The following is a 25,419-nucleotide window of genomic DNA, read 5'->3' on the forward strand; positions in this document are numbered from 1 at the left end:
AGATCATATCTCTGCTTCTAACCATGACAGTAATTGATACCAAACTAATATTCTCACAGAATCACCCATAAAATTGGACAAATCTATGAAGTAAATGTTTTCAGATGTTGGACAACAAGAATCATATAAAAGAAGGGAAGCAAATGAGGCAAACTCTATGCTCTCCTTGGCTTTCTGTATGAAAGCAATTTCTGGGCCATAGTTCAGGGAGGTAAGTTCATGCAGAGCATAATGGATTTATTACCTGGAGAGACAGAGCTTGGAGATCAGGACCTCAAGGGAATAGAATTTGTACAGCCTTGTACTAGAAAAAAGGAAGCTTCACAAAGGAGAATAACAAGAACTCTGAAAATGGATCTTAGCATTTTGAACAAAGATTAAGATGCACAGGATGAGAGCAGATGAGGCATAACAGATAACAGCTACTCGGGATGAGATCTGTGTATTGAGTGGAAATTGCAGAGGTCATAGAATGCACAGAGACATGGGTGTCCCAACCACTCAATGCAAAGAAACCTCACTGTGCACTCCAAGAACTCAACTGAGACTTCAGAAAAGCCAAAGATGAGTTGCCTTATTCTAGCCATAGAGTAAAGCCTACTATAAATCTATCCTAATATAGCTTACTTTTTGCCTTGAAAGCATCAAACTCATCCTCCACTAAACTAACTGACAGAAAAAACCCAACACTCTTTAAAAGAAGACAACAGAAGTCAGGCTTTTTAAAAAGTAGCTAAAATGTCTACTACACAATCAAAAATTACAGACATGAGAAGAAAGAAAATGTGATCCATTAAAAAAATAATCAATAGAAACAGATCCAGAAATGACAAAGATGTTGCAATTAGCAAATAACTATTTTAAATAGCTAGTATAAATATGTTTAAGGATTTATGAGAAAAGACAGATACATTGAATGAAGAGATAACCTCAAGAAATAAGTGGACCCTACACAAAAGAATCAAACAGCAATTATATAAGTTAAAACTGATAATCGAACAGAAATGAAAAAAGCTCTGGATGAACATAACAGCAGATTGAACCCTGAAGAAAAAACCATCAGTGAACATAAAGACAGGACAATAAAAACTATCCAAACAGAAGCACAGGCAGTGGGGTTGGGGGATGGGGTGGGGAGGCTGGAAAAATGAATAGAACCTCAGTGGCTATTGGGTAATATCAAATAGTCTAATAAAAATGTGACTGGATTTCTAGTGGGAGAGGAGAGAGATGTTACAGTAAAATAACAATAACAATAATAATAATGATGATAATAAATAAAACATAACAACAACAAAAATTGAAGAAATATGGTTGAAAATTTTCCAAACTTAATGAAAAATATCAACCCACAGACTGGAGAAGCTCAATACAGTACAATGCAAATAAACCAAAGAAAATGACACATAAGCTCATCATAGTCAAATTTCTGGAAATCAATGATGAAAAGAAATGCAGCCATATAAAAAAGACCCCAAAATGCTAAGAATTACCACTAACCTCTCATTAGAAAGAGTGCAATCCAGAAGCTAATGAACTGACATATTTACAATGCTGAAAGGGAAAATAAACATTGTCAATCTAGAATTCTACATACAGTGAAAATATTCTTCATAACTGAAAGCAAAATAAAGACATTTTCAGGTAAGTAAAATCTGAGATTACTCATGACCAGCAGACCTGTCCAACAGGCAGTTTTTCAGGAAGTTCTTTGAACTGAAGGAACATGATGAAAATTATAAATATTCACGAAAGACATTAAAGTAGATGTGAATAAATAGAAACATATCACATATTTCAATAAGACTCAACATCATAAAGATCTTAATTCTGAGTTAACTCACAAATGAAACGCTAACAAAAATACCAATAGAATTGTTTTCTTACATAGACAACTTAATTATAAAGTTCAATTGGAAGAAGAAAAAAGAAAAACCAGCCAGAAACAACCTGATAAAAGAAAAGCAAAGGGGGAGAGGCTAGCCTATGAGATATGAGAGCATATTATAATCCTTTAAATTAAAACAGTATAATATTGACATATGAGTAGACAGAAAAGAAAGTCTACAAACAGACCCAAGTGCATATGACAATTTGATACATGAAAAAATGCCATCTCAAATCTTAGGGGAATATGACTTTTTAATATTGAGATAACTAGATAGCCATTAGAAAAATAAAATAAAATTGAATCCACCTTCAGATTACCCACCAAGATAATTTCCAAATTAATAAGAAATTTAAATACAGAAAAGTGAAATCATGTAAGAACTAAAAGAAAAACAGGTATATTGTTTTTAATTTGGAAAGAAGGAAAAGCTTCCTACATGACAAATTTCAGATGCAAGAAAGAGAAAGATGGCTCTATTTGACTATACAAAATATTTGTAAAAGGGGAGGGGAAAACGGCCATATATGACAAACCCACAGCGAACATCATTCTCAATGGTGAAAAACTGAAAGCATTTCCTCTAAGATCAGGAACAAGACAAGGGTGCCCACTCTCACCACTATTATTCAACATAGTTTTGGAAGTTTTAGCCATAGCAATCAGAGAAGAAAAAGAAATAAAAGGAATCCAAATTGGAAAAGAAGAAGTAAAGCTGGCACTGTTCACAGATGACATGATACTATACATAGAAAATACTAAAGATACCACCAGAAAACTACTAGAGCTAATCAACGAACTTAGTAAAGTTGCAGGATACAAAATTAATACATAGAAATCTCTTGCATTCCTATACACTAACAATGAAAAATCAGAAGGAGAAATTAAGGAAACAATCCCATTTACCACTGCAACAAAAAGAATATAATACGTAGGAATAAACCTACCTAAGGAGACAAAAGACCTGTACACAGAAAACTATAAGACACTGATGAAAGAAATCAAAGATGATATAAACAGATGGAGAGATATACCATGTTCTTGGACTGGAAGAATCAACACTGTGAAAATGACTATACTACCCAAAGCAATCTACAGATTGAATGCAATCGTTATCAAATTACCAATGGCATTTTTCACAAAACTAGAACAAAAAATTTTACAATTTGTATGGAAACACAAAAGACCCCGAATAGCCAAAGCAATCTTGAGAAACAAAAATGGAGCTGGAGGAATCAGGCTCCTGGACTTCCGACTATGCTACAAAGCTACAGAAGTCAAGACAGTATGGTACTGGAACAAAAACAGAAATATAGATCATTGGAACAGGATAGAAAGCCCAGAGATAAACCCATGCACTTATGGTCAACTAATCTATGACAAAGGAGGCAAGGATATACAATGGAGAAAAGACAGTCTCTTCAATAAGTGGTGCTGGGAAAACTGGACAGCTACATGTAAAAGGATGAAATTAGAACACTTCCTAACACCATACACAAAAATAAACTGAAAATGGATTAAAGACCTAAATGTAAGGCCAGACACCATAAAACTCTTACAGGAAAACGTAGGTGGAACACTCTTTGACATGAATCGCAGCAAGATCCTTTTTGACCCACTTCCTAGAGTAATTAAAATAAAAACAAAAATAAATAAATGGGACCTAATGAAACTTAAAAGCTTTTGCACAGCAAACGAAACCATAAACAAGACAAAAAGCCAACCCTCAGAATGGGAGAAAATATTTGCAAATGAAGCAACTGACAAAGGATTAATCTCCAAAATATACAAGCAGCTCATGCAGCTCAATATCAAAAAAACAAACAACCCAATCCAAAAATGGGTGGAAGATCGAAATAGACATTTCTCCAAAGAAGACATACAGATGACCAACAAACACATGAAAACATGCTCAACATCACTAATCATTAGACAAATGTAAATCAAAACCACAATGAGGTATCACCTCACACCAGTCAGAATGGCCATCATCACAAAATCTGCAAACAATAAATGCTGGAGAGGGTGTGGAAAAAAGGGAACCCTCTTGTACTGTTGGTGGAAATGTAAATTGATACAGCCACTATGGAGAACAGTATGGAGGTTCCTTAAAAAACTAAAAGTAGAACTACCATATGACTTAGCAATCCCACTACTAGGCATATACCCTGAGTAAACCATAATTCAAAAAGATACATGTACCCAATGTTCATTGCAGCACTATTTACAATAGCCAGGACATGGAAGCAGCCTAAATGTCCATCAACAGAGGAATGGATACAGAAGATATGGTACATATATACAATAGAATAGTACTCAGCCATAAAAAGGAACGAAATTGAGTCATTTGTAGTGATGTGGATGAATCTAGACTCTGTCATACTGAGGTGAAGTAAGTCAGAAAGAGAAAAAAAAATACCATATATTAACACATATATATGGAATCTAGAAAAATGGTAGTGATGAACATAGTGGCAGGGCAGGAGTACAGATGGAGATGTAGAGAATGGACTTGTGGACACAGGGTGGGAAGGGGAGGGTGGGACGAATTGAGAGAGTAGCATTGACATATATACACTACCGTGTGTAAAACAGATAGCTAGTGGGAAGCTGCTGTATAGCACAGGGAGATCATCTCGGTGCTCTGTGATGACCTAGAGGGGTGGGATAGGGAGGGTGGGAGGGAGGCCCAAGAGGGAGGGGATATAGGTATACATACAGTTGATTCACTTTGTTGTATAGCAGGAACTAACACAACATTGTAAAGCAATTATAATTTAAATAAGATGTTAAAAAAAAAAAAAAGGAGAAAAAAACTTTTACATTAAAAAAAATAAGAAAAACTAAAAACCAAGTGACCAAGCTGGGTCACGAGGCTGGGCGCCAGCTCTGGCTGTGCGATTCGTCTGGGCTGGTGGGCTTTAGGGCTCTGACGGAGGTGGGTAACAAGTTCTCAGCTTCAACCAGCTAAGAACTGACCGTGGACCTCTCACCTCTCACGCACACTGGGAACTCACCTTTGACTCACACACCCTTCCCCGCAGAGTAATTCCTTATCTCAAAACACATTTAGGAGTCAGCTGCTTTACCTGGCAATCCCTGCCAACTGGTCTTAAAGGAAGGAGAATTCACAGCAGCTTGAGGAAGTGGCAAAAATCTGGGCTTCCTGGTCAGACACGCCAAGATTTGAGTCTCAGCTTCCACACCATCTAGTTATATGACCTTCGTTTGAAGATGACAGAGTAGAAGGACGTGCACCTACTCCTTGCGAGAGCACCAGAATCACAACTAACTGCTGAACAATGATCAACAGGAAGACACTGGAACTCACCAAAAAAGATACCCCACATCCAAAGACAAAGGAGAAGCTGCAATGAGACAGAACGAGGGGCACAGTCACAATAAAATCAAATCCCATAACCGCTGAGTGGGTGACTCAAAAACTAGAGAACAATTATACCAAAGAGGTCCACCCACTGGAGCGAAGGTTCTGAGCCCCACATCAGGCTTCCCAACCTGGGGATCTGGCAATGGGAGGAAGCATTCCAGAGAATCAGACTTTGAAGACTAACAGGATTTGACTGCAGGACTTCTACAGGAATAGGGGAAACAGAGACTCCACTCTTGGAGGACACACACAATGTAGCATGCACATCAGGATCCAGGGGAAGGAGCAGTGACCCCATAAGAGACTGAACCAGACCTACCTGCTAGTGTTGGAGGGTCTCCTGCAGAGTCAGGGGGGTGCCTGTGGCTCACCGTGGGGACAAGGACACTGGCAGCAGAAGTTCTGGGAAGTACTCCTTGGCATGAGCCCTCCCAGAGTCCACCATTAGCCCCACCAAAGAGCCTGTAGCCTCCAGTGCTGGGTCGCCTCAGGCCAAACAACCAACAGGGAGGGAACTCAGCCCCACCCATCAGCAGACAAGTGCATTAAAGTTTTACTGAGCTCTGCCCACCAGAGCAACACCCAGCTCTACCCACCACCATTCCCTCCCATCATGAAGCCTGCACAAGCCTCTTAGATACCCTCAACGACCAGAGGGCAGACAGCAGAAGCAAGAAGAACTACAATCCTGCAGCCTATGGAACAAAAACCACATTCACAGAAAGATACACAAAATGAAAAGGCAGAGGACTATGTACCAGATGAAGGAACAAGATAAAACCCCAGAAAAACAACTAAATGAAGTGGAGACAGGCAATTTTCCAGAAAATAAAATTGAGAATGATAGTGAAGGTGATCCAGGTCCTTGGAAACATAATGGAGGCAAGGTCGAGAAGATGCAAGAAATGTTTAACAAAGACCTAGAAGAATTAAAGAACAAACACCTAGAAGAATTAAAGAACAAACAAACAGAGATGAACAATACAATAACTGAAATGAAAACTACACTAGAAGGAATCAATAGCAGAATAACTGAGGCAGAAAAATGGGTAAGTGACCTGGAAGACAGAATAGTGGAATTCACTGCCACAAACAGAATAAAGAAAAAAGAATGAAAAGAAATGAAGACAGCCTAAGATACCTTTGGGACAACATTAAATGCAACAACATTCACATTATAGGGGTCCCAGAAGGAGAAGAGAGAGAGAAAGGACCCGAGAAAATATTTGAAGAGATTATATTTGAAAACTTCCCTATCATGTGAAAGGAAATAGCCATGCAAGCCCAGAAAGTGCAGAGAGTCCCAGGCAGGATAAACCCAAGGAGAAACACGCCAAGACACATAGTAATCAAATGGACAAAAATTAAAGACAAAGAAAAATTATTAAAAGTAACAAGGGAAAAACGACAAATAACATACAAGGGAACTCCTATAAGGTGATTTCTCAGCAGAAACTCTACAAACCAGAGGGACTGGCATGATATATTTAAAGTGATGAAAGGAAAGAAACTACAAGCTAGATTACGCTACCCGGCAAGGATCTCATTCAGATTCTACAGAGAAATCAAAAGCTTTACAGACAAGCAAAAGCTAAGAGAACTCAGCACCACCAAACAAGCTCTACAACAAATGCTAAAGGAACTTCTCTAAGTGGGAAACACAAGAAAAGGACCTACAAAAACAAACCCAAAACAATTAAGAAAATGGTAACATCAACATACATATCAATAGTTACCTTAAATGTAAATGGATTAAATGCTCCAACCAAAAGACACAGGCTCGCTGAATGGATACAAAAACAAGACACATATATATGCTGTCTACAAGAGACCCACTTCAGACCTAGGGACATATAGAGACTGAAAGTGAGGGGATGGAAAAAGATATTCCATGCAAATGGAAATCAAAAGAAAGCTGGAACAGCAATACTCATATCAGATAAAATAGACTTCAAAATAAAGAATGGCACAGGAGACACGGAAGGACATTACATAATGATCAAGGGATCAACCCAAGAAGATATAACAATTATAAATATATATGCACCCAACATAGGAGAACCTCAATACATAAGGCAAATGCTAAAAGCTATAAAAGAGGAAATCAACACTAACACAATAATAGTGGAGGACTCCTTTTTTTTTTTTTAATATTTTTTTTTATTTTTTATTTATTTATTTTTGGCTGTGTTGGGTTTTCGTTTCTGTGCGAGGGCTTTCTCTAGTGGTGGCAAGCGGGGGCCACTCTTCATCGCGGTGCGTGGGCCTCTCACTGTCGCGGCCTCTCTTGTTGCGGAGCACAGGCTCCAGACGCGCAGGCTCAGTAGTTGTGGCTCACGGGCCCAGTTGCTCCACGGCATGTGGGATCTTCCGAGACCAGGGCTCGAACCCGTGTCCCCTGCATTGGCAGGCAGATTCTCAACCACTGCGCCACCAGGGAAGCCCTGGAGGACTCTTAACACCTCACTTACACCAATGGACAGATCATCCAGACAGAAACTTAATAAGGAAACACAAGCTTTTAATGACACAATAGACCAGACAGATTTAATTGATATTTATAGGACATTCCATCCAAAAACAGCAGATTACACTTTCTTCTCTAGTGCACACAGAACATTCTCCAGGATAGATCGCATCTTGTGTCACAAATCAAGCCTCAGTAAATTGAAGAAAATTGAAATCATATATCTTCTCTGACCACAATGCTATGAGATTAGAAATCAATTACAGAGGAAAAAAAAGTAAAAAACACAAACACATGGAGGCTAAACAATATGTTACTAAATAACCAAGAGATCACTGAGGAAATCAAAGAGGAAATAAAAAAAAACCTAGAGACAAATGACAACAAAAACACGACAACCCAAAACCTATGGGATGCAGCAAAAGCAGTTTTAAGAGGGATGTTTATAGCAATACAATCCAACCTCAAGAAACAAGAAAAATCTCAAATAAACAATCAAACCTTACACCTAAAGGAACTAAAGAAAGAACAAACAAAACCCAAAGTTAGTGGAAGGAAAGAAATCATACAGATCAGAGCAGAAATAAAGAAAACAGAAACAAAGAAAACAATAGCAAAGATCAATAAAACTAAAAGCTGGTTCTTTGAGAAGATAAACAAAATTGATAAACTTTTAGCCAGACTCATTAAGAAAAAGAGGGAGAGGACTCAAGTCAATAAAATCAGAAATGAAAAAGGAGATGTTACCACGAACACCACAGAAGTACAAAGCATCATAAGAGACTACTACAAGGAACGCTACGCCAGTAAAATGGACAACCTGGAAGAAATGGACAAATTCTTAGCAAGGTAAAACCTTCCAAGATAGAACAAGGAAGAAACAGAAAATATGAAGAGACCAATCACAAGTAATAAAATTGAAACTGTGATTAAAAATCTTCCAGGGCTTCCCTGGTGGCGCAATGGTTAAGAATCCACCTGCCAATGCAGGGGACACCAGTTCAAGCCCTGGTCCAGGAAGACCTCACATGCCACAGAGCAACTAAGCCCCTGTGCCACAACGACTGAGCCTGCGCTCTAGACCCCACGAGCCACGACTACTGAGCCCGCGCGCCACAACTACTGAAGCCTGTGCACCTAGAGCCCGTGCTCTGCAACAAGACAAGCCACCACAATGAGAAGCCTGTGCACCACAACAAAGAGTGGCCCCCACTCACCACAACTAGAGAAAGCTCGCGTGCAGCAACTAAGACCCAACACAGCCAAAGGTTTTAAAAAAATAATTAAAAATAAATAAATAAATAAAAATAAAAATAAAAATAAAAATCTTCCAACAAACAAAAAAAAAGGACCAGATGGCTTCACAGGTGAATTCTATCAAACATTTAGAGAAGAGCTAACACCCATCCTTCTCAAACTCTTCCAAAAAATTGCAGAGGAAGGAACACTCCCAAACTCATTCTACAAGGCCACCATCAACCTGATACCAAAACCAGAGAGAGATACTACAAAAAAAGAAAATTATAGACCAATATCACTGATGAATATAGAAGCAAAAATCCTCAACAAAATACTAGCAAACAGAATCCAACAACACATTAAAAGGATCATACACCACGATCAAGTGGGATTTATCCCAGGGATGCAAGGATTCTTCAATATATCAAATCAATCAATGTGATACACCATATTAACAAATTGAAGAATAAAAACCATATGATCATCTCAATAGATGCAGAAAAAGCTTTTGACAAAATTCAACACCCATTTATGATAAAAACTCTCCAGAAAGTGGGCATAGAGGGAACCTACCTCAACATAATAAAGGCCATATATGACAAACCCACAGCAAACATCATTCTCAATGGTGAAAAACTGAAAGCATTTCCTCTAAGATCAGGAACAAGACAAGGATATCCACTCTCGCCACTATTATTCAACATAGTTTTGGAAGTCCTAGCCATGGCAATCAGAGAAGAAAAAGAAATAAAAGGAATACAGATTGGAAAAGAAGAAGTAAAACTGTCACTGTTTGCAGATGCCATGATGCTGTACATACATAATCCTAAAGATGCTACCAGAAAACTACTAGAGCTAACCAACAAATTTGGTAAAGGAAACAAAATTAACACACAGAAATCTCTTGAATTCCTATACACTAACAATGAAAGATCCAAAAGAGAAATTAAAGAAATAATGCTATTCACCATTGCAGCACAAAGAATAAAATACTTAGGAATAAACTTACCTAAGGAGACAAAAGACCTGTACTCAGAAAACTATAAGACACTGATCAAAGAAATCAAAGATGACACAAACAGATGGAGAGATACATCACATTCTTGGACTGGAAGAAGTAATACTGTGAAAATGACTATACTATCCAGAGCAATCTATAGATTCAATTCAATCCCTATCACATTACCAATGGCATTTTTTACAGAACTAGAACAAAAAATCTTAAAACTTGTATGGAGACACAAAAGACCCCGAATAGCCAAAGCAATCTTGAGGGAAAAAAACTCAGCTGGAGGAATCAGACTCCCTGACTTCAGAGTATACTACAAAGCTACAGTAATCAAGACAGTATGGTACTGGAACAAAAACAGAAATACAGATCAATGGAACAAGACAGAAAGTCCAGAGATAAACCCACGCACATATGGTCAACTAATCTATGACAAAGGAGGCAAGGATATACAGCAGAGAAAAGACAGTCTCTTCAATAAGTGGTGCTGGGAAAACTGGACAGCTACATGTAAAAGAATGAAATCAGAGCACTCCTTAACACCATACACAAAAATAAACTCAAAATGGATTAAAGACCTAAATAGAAGGCCAGACACTATAAAACTCTTAGAGGAAAACATAGGCAGAACACTCTATGACATAAATCACAGCAAGATCTTTTCTGACCCACCTCCTAGAGTAATGGAAATAAAAACAAAAATAAACAAATGGGACCTAATGAAACTTAAAAGCTTTTTCACAGCAAAGGAAACTATAAACAAGACAAAAAGACAACCCTCAGAATGGGAGAAAATATTTGCAAATGAATCAATGGACAAAGGATTAATCTCCAAAATATATAAACAGCTCATGCAGTTCAATATTAAAGAAACAAACAACCCAATCAAAAAATGGGTAGAAGACCTAAATAGACACTTCTCCAAAGAAGACATACATATGGCCAAGAGGCATATGAAAAGCTGCTCAGCATCACTAATTATTAGAGAAATGCAAATCAAAACCACAATGAGGTATCACCTCACACCAGTTAGAATGGGCATAATCAGAAAATCAACAAACAACAAATGCTGGAGAGGGTGTGAAGAAAAGGGAACCCTCTTGCACTGTTGGTGGGAATGTAAATTGATAAAACCACTATGGAGAACAGTATGGAGGTTCCTTATAAAACTAAAAATAGAACTACCATATGACCCAGCAATCCCACTACTGGGCATATACCCAGAGAAAACCATAATTCAAAAAGACACATGCACCCCAATGTTCATTGCAGCACTATTTACAACAGCCAGGTCATGGAATGCCCATCGACAGACAAATGGATAAAGAAGATGTGGTACATATATACAATGTAATATTACTCAGCCATAAAAAGGAACGAAATTGGGTCATTTGTAGAGACGTGGATGGAACTAGAGACTGTCAGACAGAGTGAAGTAAGTCAGAAAGAGAAAAACAAATATTGTATATTAACACATATATATGGAATCTAGAAAAATGGTACAGATGAACCGGTTTGCAAAGCAGAAATAGAGACACAGATGTGGAAAACAAACGTATGGACACCAGGGGGAGAAAGCAGGGCGGGGGGGTGGGGGTGGGATGAATTGGGAGATTGGGATTGACACATATACTCTAATATGTATAAAATAGATAACTAATATGTATAAAATAGATAACTAATAAGAACCTGCCGTATAAAAAAAAGAAAAGAAAATTCAAAAAAATAATAAAATCAAATAAAATACCCCTCCACCCCTACCACATTCTATCCACAGGATCCTTTCAAAGGCGCTTTCCTGCTTTAAACCCATTCTTGATGGGCTTAAAAATCCTCTATTAGTGATAAATTCCTCTTAGATCCAGGGCAAATTTCTGTACCAAAGTCTCTACAATATAATCATATCATATAATTACATTTCAATATAAGCATATTTTTAAAGATAGGTTTAAAAACACTTTAAATAAAATAAGAATGGCCAATAAGCATATGAAAAGATGCCCAGCATCCTAGTCATCAGGAAAGTTTTATAAATATTGATTCTACTAAGTGTTGACAAGAACCACTAGAATTCTCATACGCTGCTGATGGGAATGCAAAATGGCACAGCATCTTTGGGAAACACTCTGACAGTTTCTTGCATAGTTAAACCATATACTTACCATACAACCCAGCCAACCCACTCCTAGGTATTTACCCAAGAGAATTGAAAACATATATACATGTAAAGATTTCTATATGAATGTTCATAGCAGCATTATTCATAATTCATAAATTCATAAAAACCGGTAACAACCTAAATGTCTATCGACTGATGAATGGACAAATAAATACCATAGAGCCATACAATGGAATACTTCTCAGTAATAAAAAGGAACAAACTACTGATTCATGCTACAACATGGATGAATCTCAAAAGTATTATTCTGAGTGAAAGAAGCCAGACTCAAAAAGCTACACACTGTATGGTTCCAAGTACATGACCTTCCAGAATCAGATGGATGGTTATCTGGGGCAGGGAGGAGGGGAGAGGGTTGACTACAAATTGGCACAAGGGAATTTGGGGGGATGCTGGAAGTATCTTGAGTGTAGTGGTGGTTACACAACTGTATACGATAGCTAAAACTCATCAAAATGTTCAGTTAAGATGGGTGAATTTTATTGTATGCAAATTATGCCTTAATAAAGCTGTTATAAAATTTTAAAACATTAAAAAAAAAACAAAAGTGACCACACTGGGGCAAATGCAACTTATATCAAAAAAAACCCGGGGCTTCCCTGGTGGCGCAGTGGTTGAGAATCTGCCTGCCAATGCAGGGGACACAGGTTCCAGCCCTGGTCTGGGAAGATCCCACATGCCACGGAGCAACCTAAGCCCGTGAGCCACAACTACTGAGCCTGTGCGTCTGGAGCCTGTGCTCCGCAACAAGAGAGGCCGCGATAGTGAGAGGCCCGCGCACCGCGATGAAGAGTGGCCCCCGCTCGCTGCAACTAGAGAAAGCCCTCGCACAGAAACGAAGACCCAACACCTCCAAAAATAAATAAAAAAACAAAAAACAAAAAACAACAACAACAAAAAAACCCCACTAGTCTCCATAAGTATAAAAGGGCTCTTTAAAAAAAAATTTGTAGCACAAAAGACAAATAACCCAATAAAAATACAGGGCAGCAGATGCAAACAAATAAATTCACAGATAAAGAAATGTTTCATAAACGTATGCAATGACCTTTACCTCACTCCTAACGGGAGAAACACAAATTAAAACAACACTGATATACTATTTCTCACTTATTTCCCAGCAAAGCCCATGAGTCTAATCATAAACCCTTTGGGTGAGGCTACAGGAAAACATTTGTTCTGATTCTTAGCTGGCAGATACGTAAAATGGCAACCTCTAGTAAAACTACGTTTGCATTTATACCACCCACATTTCCTTATCTTTATCCTGAATTCTATTTTTATCTGGAAACACTTTAGATACTCCTTTCATCATCATCCCCACACTTCTAGGTAGAAGCCATATAATCCCGTGTTTGACTTGTCTATTGCTACAGGACAGTGGGGAGGACACTTCGAACTCTGTTCAGTAACTCATGCCCAGAGGGTTTTCAAATGCTGATTGATCAGGGGTACATAACCTGAGCTTATCAAGGCCAAGACCCCAGTGAGAAATGTCAAAACAAATACCCTGGATTTTCAAGCCCCTCCCACCTCTCCTGATAACTATGGAATATGGGTTGTTCTGGTGATGGCAGGAGTTTAAGAAGGGAGAGGATTATATAAAAGATATTTTAGAGCAGGGATCAGCGAACTGTGGCCTGTAGGCCAAATCCAGGCAGCAGCCTGCCCCCCACTTTTGGAAAGAGAGTTTTACTGGAACATAGCCATGCTCATTTGTTTACATATTGTTTATGGCTGCTTTTATGCTACAAATGGCAGAATTGACTGGTTGTAACAGAAACTGGCCCACAAAGCCTAAAATGTTTACTACCTGGCCCTTTACAGAAAAAGTAGGCCAACCCCTCCTCTAAAGCAGGGATCTGAACCTTGTAAAATCCTGGGACAGTTTAGTTCTGCAAGCAGGTCCTTTTGCATTGCTTCTCCTACTATCATGATATCAGCAAGCAACCAAAGGTCAGGCGGGTCTCTAGCATTTATATGGCCGAACGGTCAAAGGAGAGCCACCCAGCCAGCAGAATCTCAGGAGACAAGTGTCTTCAGAGGCACCAAGCCACAATACAGACACCCAACACTGGCTCCCGCCCTCCTAACAAGATGTGGCACTTGGAGTGTGATCCTGGGGACTCTCAACCTCGGACCTCTGAACACAGGGACAGTTATGTTACCAACCATATAACTAATTGAAATAAACCTTGCAAAGAAATACCCTCCTCTCCAAGGGACTGGGCTTTCAACTCTACCCCAGAAGGAGTAAATTACAACAGCAAATACAGACACAGGACTTTGGGAATGTGAGAACTGAGAGGCAAGTGACCCGACACAGAAGAGCTGCAGCTTTTCCTCTGAGCTTGCTGACTGAAGCAGAAAGGTCTTATTTACTTATTTTCTCCATGTCACATCCTCCACTTCAGCTGGACAGCTACACACACACACACACACACACACACACACACACACACACACACACGCTCTCCCGCAGGCACCAATGAGTCCCTCAACTTGCTCTCACTCCCATCTCTAAACTCTTGTCTCTTTCACCTGCTGGCCTAGCTCGCCGGTGGCTTTCAGTCTCCTGCACACAAAGCCTCCAAAGAGGATACCTCCTGCCTTGGTCATCCTGCTGCTTAACATGCCCCCCTTGCATTCTAGCTCATGGATCTGCACGCGAGGGAGGGAAGACGGCAGGCTTCGGGGCTGAGGGTCGCTTCACCAGGTGCTGTGTCGGAGCTCTAGGGACTCGCGGCCCCGGCCGTGCTGCTCCCCTGCTGACTGCCCGATGCCTCCTCTATCCTGGCCTCTGAGAAGGTGGCTGTGTCCACCCACCACAGGCGGTCACTGGTCCGGGGATACGGAGCTCTGTGAAACTGGCCCGGGTGTGCCCTGCTTTCTAAAGGGCTTAGGCAAGATCTTCGAGGTATCTGAACTTACATGGCAAGTTGATTTTCATTAGTTCCCAGTCCCTTTTGTTGCCTTTCCTCTAGCAATGGCAAAAAGGCCCGCGTCTTCTGAGTGTGAGCTCCTAGTCACCTCCCGCTTCTCCTCTTGTAACATCCCTAACTGAACGTGCTGATTATGACTCTGCTCAGCTACACCCTTCACTGGTGTTAGGAGAGGCTGGTTGCAGGAGGCACTGGGGCCTAACCATGTCTCAAAGAGCAGCTGCTTATGAGGAAATGGTGAGAGGAGTCTTCCGGCGGGCTTTCTACCAGCTCCACTCGGCAGGGAGTGAATACAAAGGGACCCCTGGTGCCCAAACCAGATCCCAGCCTTCGGTTCAATGCCGTCCATCTCAGCAGCAAGGACCAAGAGTCACATTTCCCCCCACACCTGCGACTGGGAAAACATGACCTTGAATTTAGGTCTTTAACTGTGGTAAACCAGAAGGCCAGATAATAAAGGTTCTCTGTTACAGAAGATACCTCTGGATTTATTAGTACATCTGGAGCTCAGCTGTGTGTGTGTGTGTGTGTGTCTCAGTCTCTCTCTTACTCTCCTCAGTCAATCCTCAGATATCCGTCAGCCCACACCCCTGCTATCTCCCTCAGCACCGCCATCTTTATGTCTCCTAGCCGTCACAAGACTGAGAAAGGTGTGGGCAGCTTTAAAAAATGAAACTAAGTCCTTGCCAGTGAAAACATTAGAACCCAGTCCTGCCAGAGCTCCTCCCTTTTCCTGACAGGGTTCTTGAGTGGGTCATTATGCTTGAGAGTAATTGCTGTACAAGTTCACCTTTATGGTCATAGAGCAAATGTCTCCTCTGGTCCTCTCAGAGCTGAAATTATTATTTTCTCATTTTTTAAAATAATTTTTATTGGAGTATAGTTGCTTTACAGTGTTGCGTTAGTTTTAAAGTTACTATTTTCTTCTTGTCTCTGTTACATGGCAGGTGATGTGAGGACCTGACCATCGCTGATGCAGGCAGGCCTCATCCCCCTGGGCCAGCCATTCCCACCTCATGATCGCCACACTGCCGCCATCCCTCCGCTCCCTGGTGCCTCACTGACCTCTCCCACACTGACCACACTGCTGAGGTGGGAGGGGACTGTCTCGTCACTAACGTTCCAACATTCTAAATTGGTCCCTCCAAAATCCATTTGCTGAAGCCCTTACCCCCAGTATGTCTATATTTAAAGATATGGCTTTTAGGAGGTAATGAAGGTTAAATGAGGTCATAAGGACCATAAGAGTGAGCTCCTAATTTGATAGGACTGGTGTCCTTATAAGAGGAAGAGACACCAAAACTCTCTCTCTTCCTCCGCTGTGTGAGGACACAGTGAGAAGGCAGCTGTTTGCAATCCACAAAGCGAGGTCTCATCAGAAACCAATCCTGCTGGCACCTTGATCTTGGACTTCTAGCCTCAAGAACTGTGAGAAAATAAATTTCTGTTGTTTAAGCCACCCAGTCTGTGGTATTTTGTTACAGCAGCTTGAGCTGACTCATACAGTCCCAAACAGGATGGACCTGCCTTGTCACGTGTTATGTTTGTGGCCCTCTTTCCTCAGTTCCTTACAGTCCTTCCTACAAGATGTTCAGAGATGCCCCCCTGGAAGCAAAGTCTGAGGCACTAGGGGAGCAGCATCAAGTGTTGTAACTTCAACTGCCCACCGCACCCTGCCCGCCAGGCCCTGAACAGTCTCAGCTGGCAGCTCCCTGATGCCTCTTGACGATTTTCCTCAGAAGGCCCATTTAGTCACCACCCAGAAAGGGTCCAGTCCTTGTCTTGAACTGCTAACAATCCTTCTTGGGAAGACAGTGCTGGACTCTGCAGAAGCCTCATTCCATAGGGATGGCTTTTCTCATTTAAAGGTCTCTTCCCTTGTGTGTCTCTGTGTTTCTCACTCTAACTTTCCTTGTCTCTTTATTTTTTAAATATATTTTCTTTATTCTCTCTCTTCCCCATTCTTAAGGTCTGCCTTTGTCTCTTACTCCTTATCATTCCCTTTTCTGCTCTTTTCCTTTCTTTCACCTTTAATATTGAAGTATGCTTTTTAATTATTTTTAACTTAATAAGATTTCTTCTCAAGGATTAATTTGATAAGTAAATTAGTCAAATGTTATATGTCTCTTCTTGTATGAAAACAAATAAGTAAATGAAAACCAAATTAATATAACTTTTCTAATCCTTGACTATTCTTTTTTACAGGGTGCACCACTAACCAACGTTTGTTGGTACCACAAGGGGGCAGTGCAATCAAGCAGATCATTTAACCCAAGCAGTTACAATACCAGGAGTCAGAGGAGGTGACCAGGGGCTTCCTCCTGGAGAAAAGGAGGGCCAGAATGCAGCAACTGCTTGCTCTCGTCACTTGGGAAGAGTTATGACAGGCAAAGAGCATGGAGAAAGATTTAACAAACTTCCTGACTAATCAGTTTTCATACCTATGAATTGAGTTTATACCCCACTACAGGAACTTAAAAAGTTCATTCTGGCTCAAAAGTCTGTTTCGTTGAAAATCAAGAAGTAGGGAAAGGTGGTGTGATCAAGAATGACTTCAGGGCTTCCCTGGTGGCACAGTGGTTGAGAATCTGCCTGCCAATGCAGGGGACACGGGTTCGAGCCCTGGTCTGGGAGGATCCCACGTGCCGCAGAACAACTGGGCCCGTGAGCCACAATTGCTGAGCCTGCGCGTCTGGAGCCTGTGCTCCGCAACAAGAGAGGCCGCAACGGTAAGAGGTCCGCACACCGCGATGAAGAGTGGCCCCCGCTCGCCGCAACTAGAGAAAGCTCTGGCACAGAAACGAGGACCCAACACAGCCAAAAATAAATAAATAAATAAATAAAAAATAAATTAATAAAAAATAAATAAATAGATAGATAGATAGATAGAAAAAAAAAAGAATGACTTCAAATCTTTGAATATGGTTGACCAGAAAGACCTGGCAATTTGGTTATAAACATGCTGACTTTGTGGTAGGGAATGGCCAAATGGAAATATCTACCTAACATCTATTAATCTGTGCCTAGTGCTCAGAAAACAAATGAGGAAAAGAGATGTAATTTAGGAGGTCACAGAAGCCACATACATGGAGAGTGTAATGCTCTGCGGTCTCCATCCTGATGACGTATGCAGGGCTCTGCGTGGCAGCACTCCCGTCTTCCTATCTGCCTGAGCTGAGATCCAATATGTGCCTGTCCTAACTCTCATCTGTGAGTGACAAAAACTCAATTCCAATCAGAATCAGTAAAAAGGGAATTTATTGGCTACTGTAAGTAAAGAGTCTAGAGAAGTGCTAAGCCATAGAAATATAATGTGAGACACATACATAATTTTAAAATTGTTAATAGACACATTTTAAAGGTAAAAGATCCAGGTGAAATTCACTTTAATAGTATACTTTATGAATCCAATATATCTATAATTATCCTACTTTCAACATGTAATCAGAAAGTTAAAATTATTTGAGATATTTTACTCTTTAACACACAAACTCTTCAAAATCTGGTGTCTATCTTACATCTCCAGGACGTATCAAATTGGACTAGCTATATTTCAAGTGCTCACATGTGCTAGTGGTTACCATGTTAGACAGCACAGGCCTAGAGCTAGACCTTCAGGTATAGCTGGATCCAGGCATTAAACAGTGTGGTTTGGGATCTCTCTCAGCTTTGCTTTTCTTTGCATATTGGGCTCATCCTCTCCAAACAGAGAGATACCTTCATTTGGCCAGGCAAGATGACCCACAAGTAATTCCAACTGATATTGTGTTTGTAGCTCATGGTATCAGAGGAAAAGACAACATTGTTCTGATAGCATTGTTTGGTTCTGCTGATAATCCATGAACCAATCACTGAGGCCAGGGGAATAGGGCCAACTCCAACCTACCTACCTTGTCTACAATAGTTCTGGCAAACAAGGCTCTGACTGCACAAGCCTGGTCACATGCTCCTCTCTGGAGCTGGGGGTGGAATGAGGGGACCGATCAGACCCACATGAATCACACAGAATCACAGAAGATGGGTCTCCAAAGGAAGAGACGTGGCACAAATCACATATATCCATTTAACTACCACTGTGGGCTTAAACTGCCCAAGACCCTGGACTCAGTGACAAGGCAAGGGGAATTAGGAAGGTTGGTATTAAAAGCTGACTTGACTACCAGTTCCTCTTTTCCTACTTACACCATAATCGTGTCCAGAAGATGAATTCCCAGTGGATTCCCATTCCTGATCTGCAGGTCCTTTTAAGCAGCTTCTCAACCCCTGTGGCTGGATCTCTCTCATGCCAACCTGCATGGGATTCCTCAGACAACCTAATCAACCCCACTCCTCCATTCAGCCCTTGGACCTTAGATTTAATTCTGACCACTTGCCCATCCTTTCTCCCTTGTGGATTGGTGCTGCAGTCTGGAGCTCACCTTTGCTCTGGTTCTCAGGACCAGCACTTTCAGGCTCAGCTTTTTCACACAACTCTCCTTGCCCTTGAGAGACAACTTCAGTTCTCATGGCTCTCTCCTGACACTGAACAACAGCAGCAGCACTGAAAATAATGCCAGGACAGACTCTATAGTATAGAGAATAAGACCCTAGACTCTGGAAAAACTGAAGCTGGGACTCAAATCCCAGCTCTGCCCCTTAGTGATTCTATGATGTTGAATAAGTTATTTAGCCTTTCTACGCCTCAATGTTCTCGTCTTCAAAATGCAGATAAAACGGACCTGTTCACCAGGCTTGTGCTGGAAATCAGATATGTAAACATGAGTGAAATGCTTAGAAGAGTCCATATGCGAGTATCATGGAGGGTTCGATCAGGGAAGCAGAACCATATGACTGATAATGGAATAAGGGTTTTATTACAGGGATTCCCTTACACAGCTGTGGGGAAATCTGGATAAGTAAAGGTCTGCAAGGGGAAAGCTGGAGGATCAGAGAAAAATCACTTATTAGGAACCACAAAGGAAAGCTGATGAAGAAGACCAGCGCTGAGAAGGCTGCCTCTGAATCTGCTGGAGGAGTTAGGTCAGAAGAGTAGGCCGATGGGGAAGAAACTCGAGACCAAAGCTGAGGAAAGCAAGGAAAACTGGAACCCACGACTGCCTCTCACAGCGTTTAACCACACAGCGCTGGTGACCAGAGAAAGAAGCGGGTGCCCTTCGCCGAGCAGCACGTACCTACCTGAACCGGAAGAAGCTGAAGGAGAGCTGGTGGGAGCGGGAGGAGCCACAGTCACAGCTGAAGCTTGACTCCAGTGAAGTCAAAACAGCGCGAACCACCCTTCTCCGGGGCCCTGCACCAACCTTCCCAGCACGCGAGCTGCCGCATCACTTCCGCCTTCCAAATCTCGCGTGGATTTCTCCTCGGCAGCCCTAACCCAGAACCAGGCAAGGAAGGAAACCTGGGACGATGATCCCAGCTGAGCACAATTGTCCCAGTGTGAAACCACCACAAAGTGTTAACTAGTGTTGTTATTCCTGCTGCCGTATTGCGTATGGGTCTTGTGTCGTTATCATTTACTGCTTGTGTTACACTCCACGAGAGTGTAAGTCCCTGAGGTCGTCTTAGCACAACCACATTATACATAATTTACAAAAGTTGTCACATACACGTTATTTAAACCACGTAACAACCCAGTTGCGTAGGCAAGGGAGGTTTATGACCCACAGAAATGTTACAGAGCTGCCGGTCGCCTGATTCCAAGGCCAGGACACCCCACTACGCCACACTCCTCTCCCACCACACGGTGGCAGCACAGTGCACAGTGTGGGCGCTCGGTGATATATATTGACTCGCTTTTAATTCCCAGGTGTATATCAATTCAACAGGAATGTGGTATGCCGTGGCACAGTGAAACTGGTTTTCATGGGAGGTTTATGGAATCAGTGTTATTACTAACCCGTCACACGTCAGAAGCCTGCGGAAACCCAAATGTGGAATTTTTAAGTGGTGCAGTTCCTACAATTTGCAGCAAGTGTCACCCGAGAGCTACTGAACCATCAATGCCTGGCCCTGAAAGTATCAAGAGAGAGAACCAGTGTAATGCACATCACGTAATGCAGGACACCGCCTACATTTCAACCTGGACTGAACAATACAAAATAAAAACAAAAAAGAAAAACCATTGCACCGTTTCACATTACACTGTAGATAACAGCTGTTCAGCAGATTATTTCTACTCACTCTACCCTCCTCCCTTTGACTATCAATCAGGAAGTGTCTCTAGGACAACAGCTGTGTGCTAAGTGCTGGGGAGTGACAGAATGTTAAAGTAGATTTTTCAAAGGTAGTCCTTGTTCTGTTGTTTTGATATTCCCCAAGTCCTTATGGTTTTCACTCAGATTTGGAATCTTCTTTCTTTATGCAGCACTACCCCTAATAGCGCACTGTCTTCTCCCTGCCTTCTTTGCTCTTTTCCAGAATCAACAGCCATAATGAACTTGACTGTCCCTAGGTCTGAACAAGCCCTTTCAGGCCTATATAAGATCATGGGAGATAATAACCTTATATTTGTTTTACCTTTTGTACTTTTCAAAATATTTTTCATTTGTGTGATCTCATTTGAAATTTATAACTACATTGTACAATGAGTAGGGCAGATATTATTGTACTTGCCTTAGAAAAGTGGAACTAGGCTGGAGAGGTTAAGTCAATTGACCAGGTTACACAGGTGGTCAGCCAAGTACTGTTTCTTCTGAATCCAAGTTCTGAACACACTCTGCTCTTGTTGAAGAGAAACCAGAGTCCTATGTACATATTAGTATAACTTAGGAATGTTCCAACCTAGGTAAATTTTGACTGAAAAAGGATAGTCAGTTTCAAAGGTCTCAATAGCCATGAAACCATAATCTCCAGTTTATCTAGAATCTAAAATAATAAAAAAATGGAACTTTCTGGTTAATTCAAAGTGCCACACATATCTATGATTTGATACGGCTGGGGTGACTTTCCTAATACTGATTTATGCTAATTTCTAGAATGTAAGTTTCTTTGAGGAAAGAAGCTTTGTTTTTATTGTTGCATCTCCAGCACCTAGAAGAGTCCCTGGCACATAGTAAATGCTTAATAAATATTTATTGAAAAAAATGATGAATGAAATCTCGAAAAAAGCAAAGGGGAAAGGAACACAAGTGAAAATGGGTACACTGTGCCATTACATAATTCAGCTTTCTATGTTTTCCTCAGTCACTTCCTGTATGGAGGTAAATATCTTCCATTTTATATCTTAATCTATTCAATAACCAGAACTACAGAACAGGAAAATGAGACTTTTAGCAGGAGGAAATCCTGCCTTTTCCCTGAGCCCTTGTCATCTCCCCAGCATTCATAAATGCCATACTCAAATACTAAAATTCTTCATGATCATTCTCCAAATCAGAATCTTGTATCCAAAGTCAAAGATCCCACCCCCCCAAAGGTATTGTTTTCCAAATTTTTCCATCAAATGTCTTCCTGAGTTTTTGAGAAGGACATAGTCCAGTGAAAAAACAAATATGCTTCCCAGGGGTCGCATACTTGAATTGTGTCCCATCTCATCCCACTATCAAATTGTTCCAGAAACACAGCCAAACCTACGCCATAAGGAGGTTGGAACCAGTGCATCAGGACCAGAGACTGAAGAGCACTCTAGGGTCCCATGGAACATCTCAGGTAGGTCATTCAATGATTTCTACGTTGGGAGGCAAGACAGCATTCCATGGCACTTGCCTGGTGGGCTAGGGTGTTACTATCACCATCCACTCTCTTCAAACAAACTAGGTCCCCATTTCTGTTACTACATAGGAGTCATCTAACTATATACTCTTAAGTCATCTTATTCTATGTCAGAACTATCTCTCAAAGTGGGACCCTCTTTTCTATCCCCACTTTCTGACTCTAGTTCTGTTTCCCAGCATTCCTTACCTGAATCATTGAAATAACCCCTAACTCATTTCTAAAGATTAGTTTCTCCACCATTTTGTCTTTCTATAATATAGGTCTTATCACTGCACTTTCTGCTTTCAAACCTTATGGTGCTCCAGCTCTTAAAGAATAAAGACCCAAACTTTAGCAAGGCATAGAAAGCCCCTGAATCCCGGCCCTAAGCTATTTGACTAAATTCCTGCTCTTTTTCAATAACCACCCATACACAACACTACCTGCTATTCCTCAAAATTAATAGGTACTTCTAGCACCTCTGGCCCAATTCCTTTGATTATTCTGCTTTCTGTGCCTGGAATGTGCTTTCCTCCTTCATTGAACGCCTGGAAATGCTCATTACTCAGGGCCCAGTTCTAAAAAATCACCTTAATGTACCATATGTTATTGCTGGTGAGGTAACTTGCTATATAATATTTCTAGATAATAACTTGGCAAAAAAAATCAAAAGGCTAAATATTAATATCTTTGACCCAATTATTTGCCATATCTGTATGTTCTAGGGAAACAAACTCAGAAAATTATCCACAGGGGATTCCCTGGCGGTCCAGTGGTTAGGACTTCGCACTCTCATTGCTGAGGGCCCCGGTTCTACCCCTGGTCGGGGAACTAAAATCCCAGAAGCCGCGTGGGGTAGCCAAAAAAAAAAAGTTATCCACAGAAAAATCCATTACAGTGTTACTTACAATAGTAAGAAATATAAGTAACCTAAATGTCCTGCTATTGGAGAATGCTTAAGGCAGTAGCTTTTGAACTTTCTTGACTACTGTATGTATATTCACACACCAAACACATTTGCATGTTTATATACAGATATATATATATATATATATATAATCTGAAACAAAAGCTTCATGAGGCAATACATGTTTTTACCACATACAATGCATTCAATTTCATTTTTTAAAGTGTTGATTGCAACTCACTAAACCTGTTAGTGAGTTGTGAGCTACAGTCTGAGAAACACTAGATTAAAAATATGATAACACTATAATGGAATATTATTTAGCTACATAAATATTTCTTAAAAACCACTTAATCAGTAAGAATATATTAATATAATATCAAGTGATTTAAAAATCTAGTTACCAATTATCCATACAGTCTGATTTTAATGTTTTTTAAGCATGTGTGCGTTGGGAGGGTTCTCTGGGGCCATAGATAAGAGATAGGGTACTTTATAGTATCCACAATTTGCCTAATATTTCTTTGTCCTAGTTTCTTGCAGGGAGCGGAACAGAAGAGCAGGTGATTTAGGCAGTCCTAGAGTCCTACGTGACCTTGAATTAACTGTAAAGTAGATTCATTTTTTTTTCAATAAACCTTTATTAGCCATAAACATTATGCACTGAGTACTCAAAATGCAAAGGTGCTCCAAATCTACCATGGGAAGGCAGACATTGAAACAAATGAATGCGCTGGTTTTGCAGATGGACATAAGATGTACAATGGGGACCCCAAAGAGAGAGAGTCCTCATTTCTGCTGAGAGGTGATTCCTGAGCTGAGATTAAAGATGAGTTTGCCCCCAAGGAGCAAGGAAGAAAAGAAGAGCATTCCAGATCGAAGGATGGCGCAGTGGGGTGCAGAACAGGGAATGGTGACCGTGCAGGGTGAATTGGGGGGTGTGAGGCATCTTGGTATGACAGGAGCATAAGGTAAGGTGGGGACTGCAGCGAGAAGTGAGGCTGGAGAGTTGAGCAAGGGCAGGGTCACGGAGGGCCTGTGTGCCATGCCAAGGAGCCTGGACGCTCTGGGCCCCTGGATCTTAACGAGGATGCATATCATCATCACCTGCACAGCTTTAAAAACCGCAGATGCCTGGCTCACCCCCAATAATACTGATTAGTTGGTCCTTTGTGAGATCTACCATTTTTTACTGTTTGCTCAACCTCTTTCTGTAGGCAATGAGAGGCTATTTCAGGAGTGCAATAAGCAGAGGTGTAATATCACATTTCCACCCAGCAACAGTGTGGAGAGTGGATTGGAAGTGGACAGACTGAAGGCAGGAAGCCCAGCTAAAGAGACCATCATGATAGTCCAAGTGAATAAGGGGAAAAAACACAGGCTAAAGGAAAGGCAGTTGGGAAGGAGAGGACGGGAAGGATATTGAAATGTCAAGTCCACAGCCTGGATTATATGGAGTCAGTGGTGGCAAAGGGTGGGTTTGGTGCTGGGAGGTTAGCTCCCCCATAATCTCCTGCAGCCCTCCTAAACAAACAGGTAAAATGAAAGCAGGTATTTGCTATGCTAACAGAACGACAGGAAAAATCCTCCACTTTCCCTTCCTCCCCCTTGCCCAATTTCCAGTAGATTGCCACCTCCAAGCAACTCCTCTTCCTGAAGCCACGAGTGTCTGAGGGTGGAGGAGGGAGACATGACTGCCTTTTAGAACACC

The 25,419-nt window shown here is 41.0% G+C and overlaps 1 long non-coding RNA gene across 1 annotated transcript in view; it reads right to left on the bottom strand.

Annotated features, from left to right (window-relative positions):
• Window positions 1-22,314, bottom strand: part of LOC309630067 — a 124,324-nt gene extending 102,010 nt beyond the window's left edge. Inside the window, exon 1 of the long non-coding RNA XR_014245402.1 lies at window positions 20,288-22,314. This is a non-coding gene — a long non-coding RNA (uncharacterized lncRNA). The remainder of the gene's footprint in view (window positions 1-20,287) is intronic.
• Between the last annotated feature and the right edge of the window lie 3,105 nt (window positions 22,315-25,419).

Source organism: Balaenoptera borealis, assembly GCF_965194805.1.
Source record: "Balaenoptera borealis genome assembly, chromosome: 5".
Classification (NCBI taxonomy): Eukaryota; Metazoa; Chordata; class Mammalia; order Artiodactyla; family Balaenopteridae; genus Balaenoptera; species Balaenoptera borealis.